The sequence below is a fragment of the Eulemur rufifrons genome, chromosome 4, assembly GCF_041146395.1.
Source record: "Eulemur rufifrons isolate Redbay chromosome 4, OSU_ERuf_1, whole genome shotgun sequence".
NCBI classification, from domain to species: domain Eukaryota; kingdom Metazoa; phylum Chordata; class Mammalia; order Primates; family Lemuridae; genus Eulemur; species Eulemur rufifrons.
Window position 1 is genome coordinate 49,029,550 of NC_090986.1, and position 17,295 is coordinate 49,046,844.

The following is a 17,295-nucleotide window of genomic DNA, read 5'->3' on the forward strand; positions in this document are numbered from 1 at the left end:
GGACCTCCTGGAGAAAGCTATTGAAGAACTAATTAAGGGCCAAAGAAAACATTGCTCAACAAAAAAGCTCCTTGTAGCTTGGAGACAAATGCAAAACAACAAACACAAAAAGGATGGCAGCTTGGTAATTTTGCTGAAGAATTCTAAGTAGTGAAAGATTTTAATAAATTAATGTCTAAATATAATCCTTCTAGGGAATAGCCCATAAAATGTATTAGTAAGCACATTATACATTTATACATACTTAGATCCATTTTGATATGTATAGACAAAACCAAATTTATTTTATTTTTTGGTTAAGTAAGAGATTTAGAAAAGTAATTTTGAAAATTACTTATCAAAAATTTGCACGTATTGTTCCATGCACTGACTTTAGACTTTAATCCTTCCTGGTAATACATGCCTCCTCCATATAAAAGGCAGAGGAGTCTGTATTACGGATTATTTAACAGCCAAGAGTTATAAGGCACTTATATGTGCCCTGTGCTGTGCTAAGCTTTTGACATGCATTCAAACTCCACAACTCTTAGAACTAAGTACTAGTTTATCATCCCTATTTTCCGTATGAGGAAATTGGGCACAGGTTCATAAATAACCTGTCCAAGATGACATGGCTAAAAACTGGTGGAGTCCACATCTGTCCCTAACACCCAGACAGTTGGGCTTCTGAATTGGTGTTCATAATAACTATACTCTACTTTCTTGTTTAAGCCCATGAACATATACACTTGATAATTTCTCTGCCCTTCAAAAATTTTCAGAAAACATTTTCTGATTACCTGATGTCAGATGTACAGAGTAGAAAGTATAAACAGTAACAGATTTGCTTTCAGAAAATATACTCTGTAGAAAAGGGAAAGAAAGCAGTGGAAAGTCAATATCACAGGATATACTATAGACATAAAATCTTATATAGCACTTTAGAAACTATAGAAAAGAAAAATGGCTGCCAGTTAGGAAGGTCCCAGATGTAGCCTTTGAGCATATATATGTCACAATAGGGTAGAGACAGAGGTGAAGTATGTAAACTGCTTGAGCTTTGAAGTGAGAAGACCCCACTTCCAGTACAGAGATGACGTGACCTTTTTGAACCTCTCAAGAAATTTTAACCAAGATGTTGCAACCTCTCTTAAACTTTATTTTTAATCCATAAAATGGGTATAAAGGAAAGGCTGGCTCTGGTTCTAGGGCTGCAGTTTAGACAGCAGGTTTTTGTTCACTATGCTAGTTGCTTGTGACAACAATTTATTTTGTTATTTTGGGCATTCATTCTGATGGTTTGTGGAACACTATACCAGTTATTAACAATTTTGAATATCACCTCTGCTGATACCTTATGACGTTTTTGTGAATATAAAATCCCATAGTTCACGTGAAAGTATTTTATAAAACATTATGTAAATGATATCGGTAATGTTTGCTCTGAAAGGATTTTGTCAATTTACAATTTAAAACAGCTTGCAAATGCATTTCATCATATCAAAACCTTGTCTTATTTATCTTTGTTTCCCCAATGCCTATCTGTCCTAAATAATGAGATTCTGTACTTTGTGAACCCACCTACCTGCATAACCAAAGACAGGGACCTATGATATTTAGGGGGGACTAGGAAATAATTTGCATGAATCAGGTTCCTGTTTGTTGGCACATTGAACTATGAATAGTAGAAAGAATTTGTCAGCTGGTAGAGAAACAAAAAAGGAAAACAAAATGATTACTGAAAAACAAAGCAAAAAACAACCCAGACTTTTGTTATGTTCTTGACTCACATTCAAGGGCAGGACATTAGAGTGAAAGTCCCCACATATTGCAAAGGCTTCTAGGACCTCCCTGAGTCTAGAAACCTTTCTCAGCTTGGTCTTGAGTAAGCTCCACCCGTGTGAATATTTATTCTTTAAATTTCTGTGGCCTGCTCCTCATCAGCTCTAACAACACACTCTCTAAATCTGACATGGTGAGGGCTGTCCGCAAAGTATCAAGGCATTGTTAATGCAATGAGAACATATGATATGGCTAGATACTTTCTGGACAGCCCTCGTATTTTTGATGACTCCTTTGTCTTTATGCAAAATTAACCTAATTAAAACAAATGACCCAATTTTACATTCCAGTGTCTAGCAAAGTGCCTTGTACAAAATAAGAAATAAAATATCTAAGAAGAAAATATCTGTATCAAAAAAACCCACCTTTGTTCTGTGAGTTTTTGTTTGAATTGTCAATACTATTTTTAATATATATGTATATTGAAGAAGATTAAATGTATAAAGTAGGGAAGCACCTTAACATCTATTAAAGTGAAAATTTTCTCCTTTCAAAATATCTCCAAGTGACATAATTTTCCCTAAAGACATATGAATTGACCTAAAAACTTCTTTCTAAAAATCTTTTAAAATACACACCATAAATTGCCCTTAGACAGCATTGGTATTCCTGTTTGAGTTGATAAAAACCTTTGTAGTTCACTGCCATCTTCATTATGCATGAAATGTGACTATATGGAATATACTGTGACTTGAGGAGCAATAATGTATTACCTCGAGGCTCACATAGATCAAAATCTGATGGCTAGATTGAGAGATAGGATAAAATGCAGGTTGAGAAATTACTTTTAGTTGAGGTTTCTTGACTTGACAGAATAAAGTTTTATGGTTATTTGGTCTATTTTATAGTGAGTATCATGCATCAGTCAAGAAGGCTGATGACCAACCTACTATTCTACTGGCTCTAATAATGTATATTCATCTCTTTTCATTTTCCATGATAATATTTTATCGTTTTAAAATTCTACCTTTATTATAGTCCACCTAAGCCTATTTTTATCACCACAATACTTCCCATAATGTCTTCTTCTTAACTTATCTCTAACATGAATTGTTCATTAAATGATTCGTATTCTAGTCCTGGTAAGAGCCCGGGAAATGTAAATCTTAAATGAAATAATTTAAAGAGAAAGTTACAAAATTAATTACATACTAACAATTAGACTTATGTTTATATAGATTTACTATTTATTTCTGACTGAGGCTAGTTTTCTACCAATTTTAATTATCCTATTTCTATGTATATAAATTTATGGGGTATAAGTACAACTTTGCTACATACATAGCGGTCAAGCCAGGGCCTTTAGGGTATCCATTATCCCGAATTATCCATTAAGTAATTTCTGATCATCCACCTTCCCTCTAATCCCCACACTCTTCCTAGTCTCCGTTGTTTATCATTTCACTCTACATCTACGTGTACATCTAAAGCACCCATTTATGAGTGAGAACACGCAATATTTTCCTTTTTGTTTCACTTAAGACAATTACCTTTTTTGTTTTTAATAGAACACCTAAGTTTTAGCTTGGCACAAGGCAACTCAGCCAATTACTACATTTTCCAGCCTCATTTGAAGCTTTCTCTGAGTGGAGATTGTGTGAACCACTTTCGTGTTGTCCCCGCAAAAGGAGATTTTGCCCTTTCCTCCCACCCTCCAAGACGTGGACGTGATTGCAAGAGCTGAAATAACTTCCAAAGGTCCACAAGTTAGAAGCTGCATACTGAGGACGGCAGAGCTGAGCTATTAGCCATATCCTACCAAAACATACCATAAAACAGAGACATATGACATTTTAAAACTCCTATAACTTTTGTTCTTTTTGTTAGAGCAGCTCAGACTATAACCTAACAGTACACTAACATTTAAAAATTCAACTTCCACCTTCTATCTCCATTCACTTCTTTATGTTCATTCCTTTTGAAGAGATTACTCCTATTTGTCCAGCTGAGAGAGCCTTAATTCTTTTTTTTTTCCTATATCATAATTGCTTTCTTTCCTCTCCCAGGCTCTCTTCTATGTTTCATAGGCACAAAGGTCACTCCACTTTCTGTCCTGATTTCTAGGCATTTTAAAATCAGCCACAATCTTTATGATTTACATATTTCTAGAAGTCAGGAAATGTATTTAATATTTATATCTTCATTCTCAGCCTTCAGCACATTGCTTGGCACACACTCTGATTCAGAAATGTGTTTTGGATGAATGAACACAGAAAACCTCCCAAAAGGGAACCAAAACCAGAGAAAGGCAGCTTGGGGACATTGGGATGGGGAGGGAGGAGCTGCCTCACTGCCAGGTTTCCCTAAGGACAGAAGAATAAGGGAGAACACCAGAAATGGAAGGCTTGATTGTTATGCATTTGTGCCTCCGGGTTGTTTTTTTTTTTTTTTTCCCTTAATTTTAATTTTAATTTTTGAGTGCCAGCTGGCAGAGCCCACTCCTCCCCTACCAGCTGCCTGCCTGAGATGCTGGCCAGCCGCCAGCAGCTGTGCCTGTGGAAGGAGGGCTCCCGCAGTACCCGAGGAAGGCCACTGAACAGCAAGCACTCCTTTAAGCTTTCCTGTTAACTTCCATTTCTTAGCATCTTACCATTAAGCTAGTTATCCTTTGAACAGTCAACTTTCTTCAAGAATGAAAGTGGATGGCATTCTCTGAAGAAATGTTTAATTTGTCTCAACTTTATTTTCATGACCTTGTTTATGTATTCTAGTCACATTTTAAATTTTTGTTTGTAATTCTCAAGTGTTCAAAGGTACTCTACAAAAGTTGGTATCTCAGGTAAGTGACTGCTTGCTTCTCATTGATTTTCCTGGTATGTGAGAAATGTTCATGGAGTTCTTTTTTTTTTTTTTTTTTTTTGCCTCAGGTTTATATTCATGCTCCTATTAGTAGTGACCATAAGTTGTCACCTAATGGAATCAGTTCAGTGACCTGTACAAACTAAATTAACAATTTCTATCTAGTTCCTGCTGGATATGTGTCTAAATCACAGTTGGGTACCTTGTTAGCTGCCTCAGTTAGGAGTTCAGTGAAAGAATGAAGCATCCTCTCCTTTCATCCCTGGGGGTTGTCCCTTAGTGTACCAGAGGCTCATTAACAGCTTTGTGGCACTTAGATTGCCTGCAATATACTTGTTCTAACAGACTTTCTTACTTTGAGATATGGTAAATGTCTATTGCAAATCCTGTTGACATTTAATTTTTAAATTATATTCTATATTTGTTTGTAATTTACTCATAATGTATGCATACCTCCAATATGTTGAAATATTAATTCTGATTTACAATTTAGTAAATTAAGGAATGGTTGGGTTGCATATTAAACTTCAGAAGTGACTCACAATACATTACATTTATATTTCCCTTTAGAGTTCCACAAAGTCCTTCCACAAATACTATCTGGGAGCATATTGAGGAAAAAAAACATGTTTAATTGATCTTTATATTCTTAGCATCTAACCCAATGCTAGCACGTGGAAGCTACATAATACGGGATTTTTAGTGAGCTCATTTGAGTCTTGCAACAAGTCAAAGAAGATGATGGATGTGATAGTCTTAAAACCTGACCACAAATTTTTTGACACTTCTTGTATTAGTTTTCTATTGCTGCTGCAACAAATTGGCACAAAGTAAATGGCTTAAAACAACACAAATTTATTATCTTACAGTTCTGGAATCCAGAAGTCCCAAATGGGTCAAATATCAAGGTAGGCCTGCAGCCTCTGGAAGCTCTAGTTGAAAATTCATTTACTTGTGTTTCCAGCTTTGAGAGGCTGCCTTGCCCTGGCTTGGGGCTTGGCCTCACTCTGACCCCCTGCTTTTTTCATCACATCTCCTTTTCTGACTCTGACTCTTCTCTCTCTTATAAAATGTTTGTACCTCCATAATACGCTGAAATAAAAATAAATATATAATATGTACTAAAGTGATTAGCACACACACACAAAATAAAAGTCTTTGTGTTTACATCGAGCCTATCTGGATCATCCAGGATAATATTCCCATCTTAAAATCCTTAACATAGTCACATCTACAAAGTCTCTTTTGCCATGTAGGGTAACATTCACAAGTCTCTGGTATCAAGAAGTGGCATTTTGGGTGCGAGGGACATTATTTAGCCTGCCACACTCAAGAAGTGGAGTCTACCTGCCCTCCCTTTGAATATGGACTGGCCTTAGTGACTTGTCTAAATAATAGAATGGCATTTAGAGGATTTTAGAGGCTAGGTTATATAATTCAATACAGTTTCTACCTGGCTCTTTCTGTCTTGGATTTTGAAACCCTAAGGTACAATATAAGAAGTCTGGTTACATTGCAGTTGCTATGGTAGAGAGGCTACCTGGACACCACAGACACACACACACACACACACACACACGGAGAGAGCACACAGAGAGATGACCAAGAAACATCAGCTGTTCTAGCCCCCAAAATGTTGAGCCTTCTCATCCTAGACACAAGACTTGTGAATGATGGAGTGAAGAATACATTGAAATGACTCCACAGTTCTGATGTCATCTGACTACCACCATGGGAAAGACCCAAGAAAGACTTCTACTTGAGTCTAGAAAAAAATAACAACAACAAATTCATGAGCAAAATAAATTTTAGTTACTGTTTTAAGCAAGCTACTGCTTTGGGGTGATTTGTTACACAGCAACAGATAATCAGAAAAATAGGAAGTATTTTTTCTGAATTTACAGGTGAGAAAATAGAGGTTTAAACATGGCAGGTTGCATATAGAAATATTCATGAAGCAAACCCAAGTTGAAGAATAATAGAGTGGTATTAAACAGGCTTCTGGCCAAATCTCTCAGGTCCAGGATCTGCTATTTGTTTACTGTGTGACTTTAAGCATGATCCTTAATATTTCTCTATCTCATTCTCCTCATCTGTAGAATAGTAATAATAATAGTGCCTACTTTATAGGGATACTCTGAGAATTACATGAATTATAATTATAAGATATTAATTCATAATTATGAGATATTATTTGTTCTTTGAGTTACAAATTTGATATCTTTCTCAACCTTACCAGCTTTCTTGAAGAGTAGCATTACCCTCATAAACTCATAAATTCTCAAAGATATTTTAGGAAAAGGTCCCAGTTGTCTGAGTTCTAGCTCTAATGTCCCATTCAGAAAGTTGGCAGCGGGTAGGGGGACTCCCCAATGTATGGCATCTTTGGCTGGCAGAAACTCTAACTTGAGTATTTATTGGGCACAAATAAGAGATTCTAAAAAATATTACTAATGTCTCACACTTTTTCTAAGCCCATAAAAAGACTCTTTCTTATGGATAATCCTCTTGTCAGCAAATCAATTCTGTATTCCCATTGTACTTTCTCCCACCATCTGCATACCTTCAATCATCTATTACTCCTTCCATTTGCCTTCTTACCTTCTATAGGTAAGATACTCATCCATGATGGGGAAAAAAACATCCAACCACATTGCTATCAGTAAAGAATTTATGGAGTCGTGTCATCTATGTCTTCAACACTTGTCAGCAAACCTTTTATATATTCCCAGTTGGTTTCATTTCCTACCACATTTAGCCCTTATTTCAATAATTTGTATGTTTTTAAAATCCCCAACTGCTCCAATGCTTTTCTTTTCCTCTAACAGATGGTATCAACTCCTAAATCACAGAAAAATATGAAGTCCATGGACTCTAACATTGTCTTTTTTCCTTACCTAAAAACTTATGTGCATCAAGTCAACCAGCTATTGTTGGCAGGCCACATCCAATGTTTAATCCCAGCTGATGCCTTTTCAGCCAGTCGTGACAAACTCATATCACTCTGGGGATTTTAACTACTGTTAAGAGAAGTTTAATACTCTCCTGTGGTTTAACCCATCATTAGAATTCCTCCAAAAAGCCCCACAGTTAAGGAAAGAAAAAAAAAAAATAGATGTCTGTAAGAGTTTCCTGAATTTTGTTTGCCTTTTACTTTTCTTCTCTGTTTGCAATCCCATTACTTCTGCATTCACAGGCACATATTCTTCACAATTACATCTCTACTTTCTTCAGAGCTCAAGACTCTGACCTAGTTAAAAGCAATAATCTATTTGTACATGGAATGGAAATATTAATGGGGTTGAATGTCTTTCATCTGAGGTACTTACTTCTACGTTCCAGAGTCAGATGAGTCATTTCTTCTGCCACTAAAACCTGAACAATACACTCTACTATCAAGAAAAATCCAAGTTAGTAGAGAACAAAGACCCTCCTAAGAATTTGAACTGGCAATTGTTAAGAAAAAAACAAAATATTTTCTTGATTCTTGGTATTACTAAGAGTGGAAACCTAGAATTGATGAAATTTTTGGTTTGGAAAAATGGCGCAATCAGACTTTGCTCTTACTCCATTCCTCCAAAGTCAAAGATAACAAGATATTGAGAATGGAATTGTTCTGCAAAGACTTATAATAAGAAATATCTTCCTTTATGGATTTAACTATTAAAAAGAAAGTTATTTTAGAGTTGTCAAATGGTGAAACAAAAAAAGGATGAAGTCTTTAAGAGAGACAGACTTGACTGAGATACTCAATGACAGAGTAAAGTGGAAATCTAGCCACAAAGAGGGTCCCTGTGGTGTGAGTGATTGAGAACATTTTTACTTTTTCCTATTTTTTATTTGTTTCATTTCAACATATTACGGGAGTACAAATGTTTACTTTACATATGTTGCCTTTGCCCAACCTGAGTCAGAGCTTTAAGCATGTCCATCCCCCAGATGGTGTGCACTGCACCCATTAGGTGTGAATATACCCATCCCTCCTCCCCACTCCCACCTGGCCAATACCCGATGAATGTTACTACCATATGTGCACATAAGTATTGATTAGTTAATACCAATTTGATGTTTAGTACATGTGGTGATTATTCTTCCATTCTTGTGATACTTCACTTAGTAGAATGGGCTCCATCTCTATCCAGGATAATGCAAGAGGTGCTATATCACCATTGTTTCTTAAAGCTGAGTAATACTCCATGGTATACATATACCACATTTTATTAATCCACTCATGTTTTGATGGGCACTTGGGTTGATTTCACATCTTTGCAATTGTGAATTGTGCTGCTATACATTCTAGTGCAGATGTCTTTTTCATAGAATGTATTTTTCTTCCCTTTGTGTAGATGCCCAGTAGTGGTATTGCTGGATCAAATGGTAGTTCTACTTGTAGCTTTTTGAGGTATCTCCATATTACTCTCCCTAGAGGTTGTACTAGTTTGCAGTCCCATCAGCCGTGTATGAGTGTTCCTATCTCTCCATATCCACGTCAACATTTATTGTTTTGGGACTTTTTGATAAAAGCCATTCTCACTGGAGTTAAGTGGTATCTCATTGTGGTTTTGATTTGCATTTCCCTGATGATTAGAGATGTTAAGCAATCTTTTATGTTTGTTGGTCATTAGTTTGTCTTTTTAGCCAGGCGTGGTGGCTCATACCTATAATCCTAGCACTGTGAGAGGCCGAGGCAGGTGGATCGTTTGAGCTCAGGAGTTCGAGAACAGCCTGAGCAAGAGAGAGACCCCGTTTCTACTAAAAATAGAAAGAAATTATGTAGACAACTAAAAATATATATAGAAAAAATTAGCTGGGCATGGTGGCATATTCCTGTAGTCCCAGCTACTTGGGAGGCTGAGGCAGGAGGATCGCTTAAGCCCAGGTGTTTGAGGTTGCTGTGAGCTAGGCTGATGCCACGGCACTCTAGCCTGGGCAACAGAGTGAGACTCTGTCTCAAAAGAAAAAAAAAAAAAAATAGATGTATATCTAAGACCTGAAACTATGAAACTACTAGAAGAATACACTGGGGAAACACTCCAGCACATTGGTCTTGGCAAAAATTCATTGATTAAGATATTAAAATCACTGGAAACTAAAGCAAAAATGGACAAATGGTATCACATCAAACTAAAAAGCTTCTGCACAGCATGGGACACAATCAAGACAGTGTAGAGATAATCCACAGAATGGGAGAAAATATTGTCAGACTACCATCTGACAAGAATTAATAGCTATAATATATAAGGAGCTCAAACAACTCAATAGGAAAAAAAAATCAAATAATCTGAAGTAAAAAATAATGAGCAAAAGATCAGAATAGACATTTCTCAAAAGAAGAGACACAGATGACCAACAGGTATTTGAAAAAATGCTCAACATCACTAACCACTACAGAAATGCAAATCAGAACTATGAGATATCATTTTACCCCAGTTAAAATGGCTTTCATTCAAAAGACAGGCAATGATGAATGCTGGAGAAGATGTGGAAAAGGGGAATCCTTGTACACTGTTGGTGGGAATGTAAGTTAGACAGCCACTCTGTAGAACAGTATGGAGTTTCCTCAAAAAACTAAAAATAGAACTACTATTTGCAATCCCACTGCTGGGTATACATACAAAAGAAAGGAAATCAGTGTTAGAGATAAATCCTTACTCACATGTTTATTGCAGAATTATTCAAATAACTAAGCTATGGAATCAACTTAAATGTTCATAAATGGATTAAAAAAATGTGGCATAGATACACGATAAAATATTATTGAGCCATAAAAATGATATTCTGTCATTTGCAACAACATGGATGGAACTGGAGGACATTATAATAAATGAAATAAGCCAGGGACAGAAAGACAAATAGTACATGTTATAACTAATATGTAGAGCTTAAAAAATAAATTCATGGAGACATATAGTAGAACAATGGTTATTAGAAACTGGAAAGGATAGTGGGGAGGAGGAAGTAAAGAGAGGATGGATACTGGATACAAATATACAGTTAGATAGAAGGAATAAGATCTGGTGTTTGGTAGCACAAAAGTTAACAATAATTTATTGTATATTTCAAAAATAACTAAAAGAGCAGAACTGGAATGTTCCTAACACAAGAAATGATAAATACATAATGTGATGGGTACCCCATTTACGCTGATTTGATCATTACACATTGCATGTCTGTATTAAAATATCACATGTATCCTATAAATATGTATAACTATTATGCTTCCATAATAATTAAAAATAACAAATTTAAAAAATAATATATTTGGAATCAAAATTTGTAGAAGAACATAAATATAAAAATAACCCCTTTGGAAGCCTTGGCAAATTTTAGGAAGTTTGTTGATTTTTATGATTACATGGGATGGGGCCTTTCGTAATATTCTTTGGATATTAAAGGAAATATTAGTTCAAGAAGTATAGAAGGATTTTGTTGTTATTCCAAATTTTTACCCCAGTCTACATAGTGCTCAAAATCTTAACAGTCACATAAAATAAAGCAAATTCCCAAATTGAGTTGAGTGTTTATTCCCATAATTACTCATTTTCTTCAGCATTTCTTATTAATCAGTAGCATCTGCACACAACTGGAAGTCATCTCTCACCTTTCCTTCTCATTTTTTACATCAGCTCATCAGACTATATATGTTCTACTCCTTAATATTAACAGCTTTTAAGTCTTTCTTCAACATATCACCCTCCCCAACCTCTCACCCATAGCTTTAATTCTCACTTGGCGCTATGTACTGAATATTCTTGTCCCTCTCCCACTTCCAAATCCATATATCGAATTCTTAGCTCCCAAAGTCATGGTATCTGGAGGTGGAGCCTTTGGGAGACAATTAAGTTTAGATGAGGTCATGAGGGTGGAGCTACCATGATGAGATTGATCCCTTTGTAAAAAGAAGAGACAAATCTCTTTCTGTGTGCATATATCAAGGAAAGGCCATGAGAGGATATAAGCAGGAATCTTGACCTCACCAGGAACCTAACCTTGCTGGCAACCTGATCTCCAGCCTGAGTTCCAGCACTTAGAATTGGAAGAAATAAGTGCTTGTTTTTAAGCCACGAGTCTATGGTATTTTCTTATTGCAACCTGAACTAACCAAGACACCTGTGTTACTTCATCAGCCCCTCGAATTCTGGCCACCTCTTATTTTGTTCCTTTCTGAATCATTTTGTGTCTTGCTTTTAGGACTATCTTTCTACAGGCCAAATTGAATTATCTGTTTATAAGATATTAATTTAATTTATTGAGTACCTACTATGTGTCAGCCTCAGCACTTTGCCCTTTACCTGTATAAATTAATTTAATTTTTTATCACATTTCAGCTATGAAGTAAATATTACTTTTATCATTACACAGGAGATTATACTAAAGGAAAAAGAAGTAACTTTCTCAATCAGTGTTAGAATATAAAAATACAGAATTCTTAATTGTAACCCTAAGCAATAATACATAATGCTACCTTTCACAGGGTTCCTATATGTTTTACATATAAATCCCTTTATAATTTCTTCCATTGACTACTTGGCTCTTTCCCTTTGACACTCTAATTTCCAGCTTATAAGCCATATCATAGTTTCTGTGCCTTTGCACACAATTGTCTGTCTAGCCAACTTAATACTCATTATCTAAAGCTCATCATGCATGTTACCTTTTGCAAGGAACCACCATCACCCACGCACCTTGTCTATGGTAATTCTTTTCCTACAGTCTTCCACAGCACCCTTTGCTTATCTCTCACAACATTGGATTGTCACTGTTTCTTCTGCTGCCTCCCCAATAGTTTGAGAGCACTTTGAGTCCAATGACTATGTCTCCGCATTTTGTAGCAAATAACATAGTACCTTACTCATAGTTCTGTTTCCATAAAGGTTTGTTGAATGAGTCACCTAAGATCCTGTAAGATAAGTACTTTTCATTCCTTCCTAGCATTAGAAGTTGTAGTTTTGTAAACCAATCTATTCACAGTCACCCTGATGAATGACAAGTTCAATGTTTCAAATATTGTTTTATAAAAAATTTCTTTTATTTCTTTACCTAAGAAGTTTTATATTTGTGTATAGCTTTAGAATTTTTATTATTTTTGCATTTTAAGTAACAGTGTCTATTCTTTTGAAACACACTCTGCGTAAGTCTTAAGACTTGAGACTATAGAACTTATAGAAAATTTCAGTCTACTATTAAACTTTGGAATGTAATTTTCAAAGTGCAAACAGAATCCAGGAGTTATATTTAGTTTCTAAATTGGCATTTAGTTGGAGCGTAGTATTGAAAATTGTCTTTCAATTTTCTGTTAGCTTGTCAGCTGGTATATGTTCAATGACTTCAAGGTATTATATCTGCTGCCATAGTAGCCTAAGTAGCTTAAAAATGATCTGTGACTGGTGGAATTAAATTTTCTATGGAACAAGTGTCTTCTTATATAATAATGATCATAAAATACTGTTCCTTTATATTAGGAATATAATATGAAAAAAAAGAGTTTTTTCATTCACAAAGGAATAAAGAGTTTAATAAAGGGCCTTAGGGTTATAGTGTATTAATAGATAAAAATATATTCATTTTCTTTATCTGAATAATAATTACATATTTTATGAGTTCAATCATCAGCCTAGGAAAACCCATTCAGTAGCAATACCAGGAATCATGTATTTTTCATTTTGTATTAATTAAATCATGCCAGGCATAATAGAGGTTGCCAAGATAAAGAAATTTTTCAGCAGTTAAATTTCATACTTGTTTATAAAACAGAAGGTACTTCAAATTTTATTAACCTGATGCTTATCATTTTAATTATAAAGACCAAATGTCAAGTTGTCTTTACAAGGATATTTAACAAAGCAATTTTTTTTAAACTCTTGTACCTTATACAGGCTATTTGTATTGCAATATTCTGGCATAGGTTTTAGGATGAAAGCATCTCCTTTCCTTATTATTACTTTTTATTGCTAAAGTAAACATCTTAGGGGTTTATTAAATGTGGTTGCCATTTTTTTCTAATTTTAGCGTAATACATTCAGTTTAGTGTATCTGCAAGACACCAGAGAAGATTTATGCTTAAGTTAACAGAGCGAAAAAAGCCCACTGATATTAATAAGGACATATATAAGTTTATACATCATTTATAAAAGTGTTTCTCGGAAAGATTTATAGCATCAAAAGTTATTTTATCTTTCGCTTTTCAAAGAGTGAGAAATGTGTTAATTTCTTTCTATTTTGTCATTGTCATCCTGACCTTGTTAGAACTGAGGGAGAATTGGGCAATTTATTAGTTTGCTATGGCTGACACAACAAAATACTACAGACTGAGTGATTTCCACAGAGGTGTATTTTCTCACATTCTGGAGGCTGGAAGTCCATGATACAGGTGCAGACAAGTTTGGTTTCTTCTGAGACCTCTCTCCTTGGCTTGAAGAAGATTGCCCTCTCATTGTGTCCTCCCATGACCTTTCCTCCACGTGTGCACTTCCCTCTTGTCTCACTGTACATCCTAATCTTCGCATAAGGACACCAGTCAGATTGGATCAGGGCGATCCTAAAGGCCTCATTTTAACTTAAGTACCTCTTTAAAGGTCCTACTCCTGAATATATTCAGATTCTGAGGTACTGGGGGTTAGGAATTCAACATGTACATTTTGGGGGGACACAATTCAGTTCATAACAGGCAGTATCAGTAGATCACCACAAGCCATGAGATCTCTTTCTCTTTTATGTTTTGCAATTTAAATTTTTGTTATATGAAAAAAGGTTTGGGAAATCTGTAGATAGCTATATTGAAAGAGTCATTGTGGTTTTTTCATTCCAAGTGTTTATAGGTTTGATTTATTAAAGATAATGGGTCTTATTTAAATTATTATTATTTCATCATATTACCTACCTTTATGTGGTGTTGCCTTTTTCTTGTTATTCCTGTGTAATTGTTTATATATTACAAACTGCATTTAGTAGGACTGTCACATGAGATTAGCCTTTCACTCTGCTGTAGCATAATAAATGGGAGAAGAGAAAGAATTCAATATGATTACTACTGAATGATAACTTAAAGGTGAATATATATCTGCAGGGAGCAGATGAGGAGAACTATAAATGAAAAATTTTCCTCATGTAAGGTCTCTAAATATAAATCTGAGTGATATTAAATCAGTTAAAATTAATTTCCCCAAAAAGTAAGGAAAATATAAAAGGATGTTTCTTTTTAATGAAATAGAAAATATAATAGATGACTGGCTTTTTAAAACCCTAATAATGTGTTCACTTTATAATACATTTAAAATTGGGTTATTATAAAATTTATGATTATTTACTTAGTAATTGAATCAAATATCTTCCATCAAATGTGACAATAGTTTATTCATTCAAAGAGTACATCCATTAAAGAAGAGTATAAAACTTAAATTTGTGGCATTAGCTTATTGTGAAGCAACATATTATAAAGTGGCATCATGGAGTGCCTGGAAAATACAAATGTAACTTACTGTTTGACCTACCTGCCATGACTAGAGAAAGACCTCCTATGGTTCTTTATTTTTCATCCTTGTTGAGGAATTGCCACAACTTCATGATTTCAGGTACTATTCAGTGTATGTTATATAATTTATTTTCTCTAACAAGACTTCTAGTTTTTTTAATTAATGGTATTTCAATAAGTAATGTCCTTTTGAAAAATACATGTAATTCTCTTATAAGCTATTATTCTTGATTGAACCATTGGATATGTACCAATTGATAGGCATCTGGGATAGAAGCTAAAGGGAAAACACTTGCTCTCAAGTTTTTGAAGTGAACTTGTAGATACAGAAAAACAAACTTATTCTCCAAGACAATGTTTTAACTGTAAAATTAGTGGTAAATACATGGTGCTTAGAGTCAAAAATTATAGATAATTAATTCAGGCCCACGAATTGGGTTGATGAGTGTTATCAGGTAAGTTTATACGGAAGATGACAGTATTCAAAATAAACTTTGAAGGAACTAGGTATGGGTAGAGAATGAGGAATTCTCAAGGAAAATATATTCATGTGTGGTTTTTATAATTCCGAGGTGTGTTCATTCTATGCCTAATTTGTTGAGGGTTTTTATCATGAAACAGTGGTGGTAGATTTTATTAAATGCTTTTTCTGTATCTAGTTTTTCTGCATCTAGTAAGATTATCATATTATCTTTGTTTTTGCCTTTGTTTATGTGGTGAATCACACTTTTTGATTTATATATGTTGAACCTTCCTTGCATCCCTGGGATGAAGCCCACTTGGTCCTGGTGGATTATTTTTTTGATGCACTGTTGAATTCAGTTTGATAGTATTTTACTGAGAATTTTTGCAGCTATTTCCATAAGGGGTATTGGTCTGTAGTTTTCTTTATTTGTTGCGTTCTTCCGTGGCTTTGATATGAAGGTGATACTGGCTTTGTAGAATGAATTGGGGAGGATTTCTTCCTTCTCAATATTAGGGAATAATTTCCGTATTATTGGTACCAGATCTTCTTTGTAGGTCTGATAGAATTAGGCTATGACTCTATCTGGTCCAGGGCTTTCTATGTTGGGAGGTTTTTTGTTACTGTTTCAAACTCACTGTTCATTATTAGTCTGTTCAGGAGTTCTCTTTTTTCCTGGTTGAGTCTTGGGAGGTTGTATGTGTTTCCAGATACTTGTCAATTTCCTCTACGTTCTCTAGTTTATGTGCATAGGGATTTAAGTAATATTCATGGATGATGTTTTGTATTTCTGCAGTATAAGTTATAATATCACCTTGGTCATTTCTGATTGAGCTTATTTGGTCCCTTCTCTTCTGTTCTTGGTTAATCTAGCAAGAGGTGTGTCAATTTTGTTTATCATTTCAAAGAACTAACTTTTCGGCGTTTTATTCCTTTGTATTGTTTTTTGTTTTCTAATTCATTTTGATCTGCACTGACCTTTGTTATTTCTTTTCAACTACTGGCTTTGGGTTTGGTTTGTTCTTCCTTTTCTAGTTCTTTGAGATGCTACATTAGGTTGTTAATTTGTGATATTTCTGTCTTTTTACTGTAGGCATTTAAGATTACGAATTTTCCCCTGAGGAATATTTTTGCTGTGTCCCTTGGATTCTGATAGCTGTGTCCCCTTTGTCATTGAGTTTGAGGAATCTTTTGATTTCTATTTTAATTTCATTCTTGATCCAATTATTGTTCAGCAGCAGGTTAATTTCTGTGACTTTGTGTAGGTTTGAGTGGTTCTCCTCTGATTGATTTCTACCTTTATTCTGCTGTGGTCTGAGAAGGTACATAGTATGATTTCTATTTTTTTTAACTTATTGAGGCCTGTTTTGTGGCCTAATATAAGATCAATCTTGGAGAATGTCCCATGTGCTGCTGAGAAGAATGTATATTCTGTAGTTGTGGGGTAGAATGTTCTGTAAATGTCTGTTAGGTCCATTTGATTAGGAGTTTGGTTTAAGTCCATTGTTTCTTTATTTATTTTCTGCTTTGATGTTTTTTCAAGCTCTGACAGTGGGTTGTTGAGGTCCTCAGCAATTACGGTGGTGCTATTTATTTCTTTGCTTAGCTCTAGTAAAATTTGCTTTATGTATCATGGAGCTCCTGTATTGGGTGCATATATATTAAAATTGTTATCTCTTCTTGTTGAATTGCTCTGTTTACCATTATATAATGACACTCTTTGTCTTTCTTTACCTTTGTT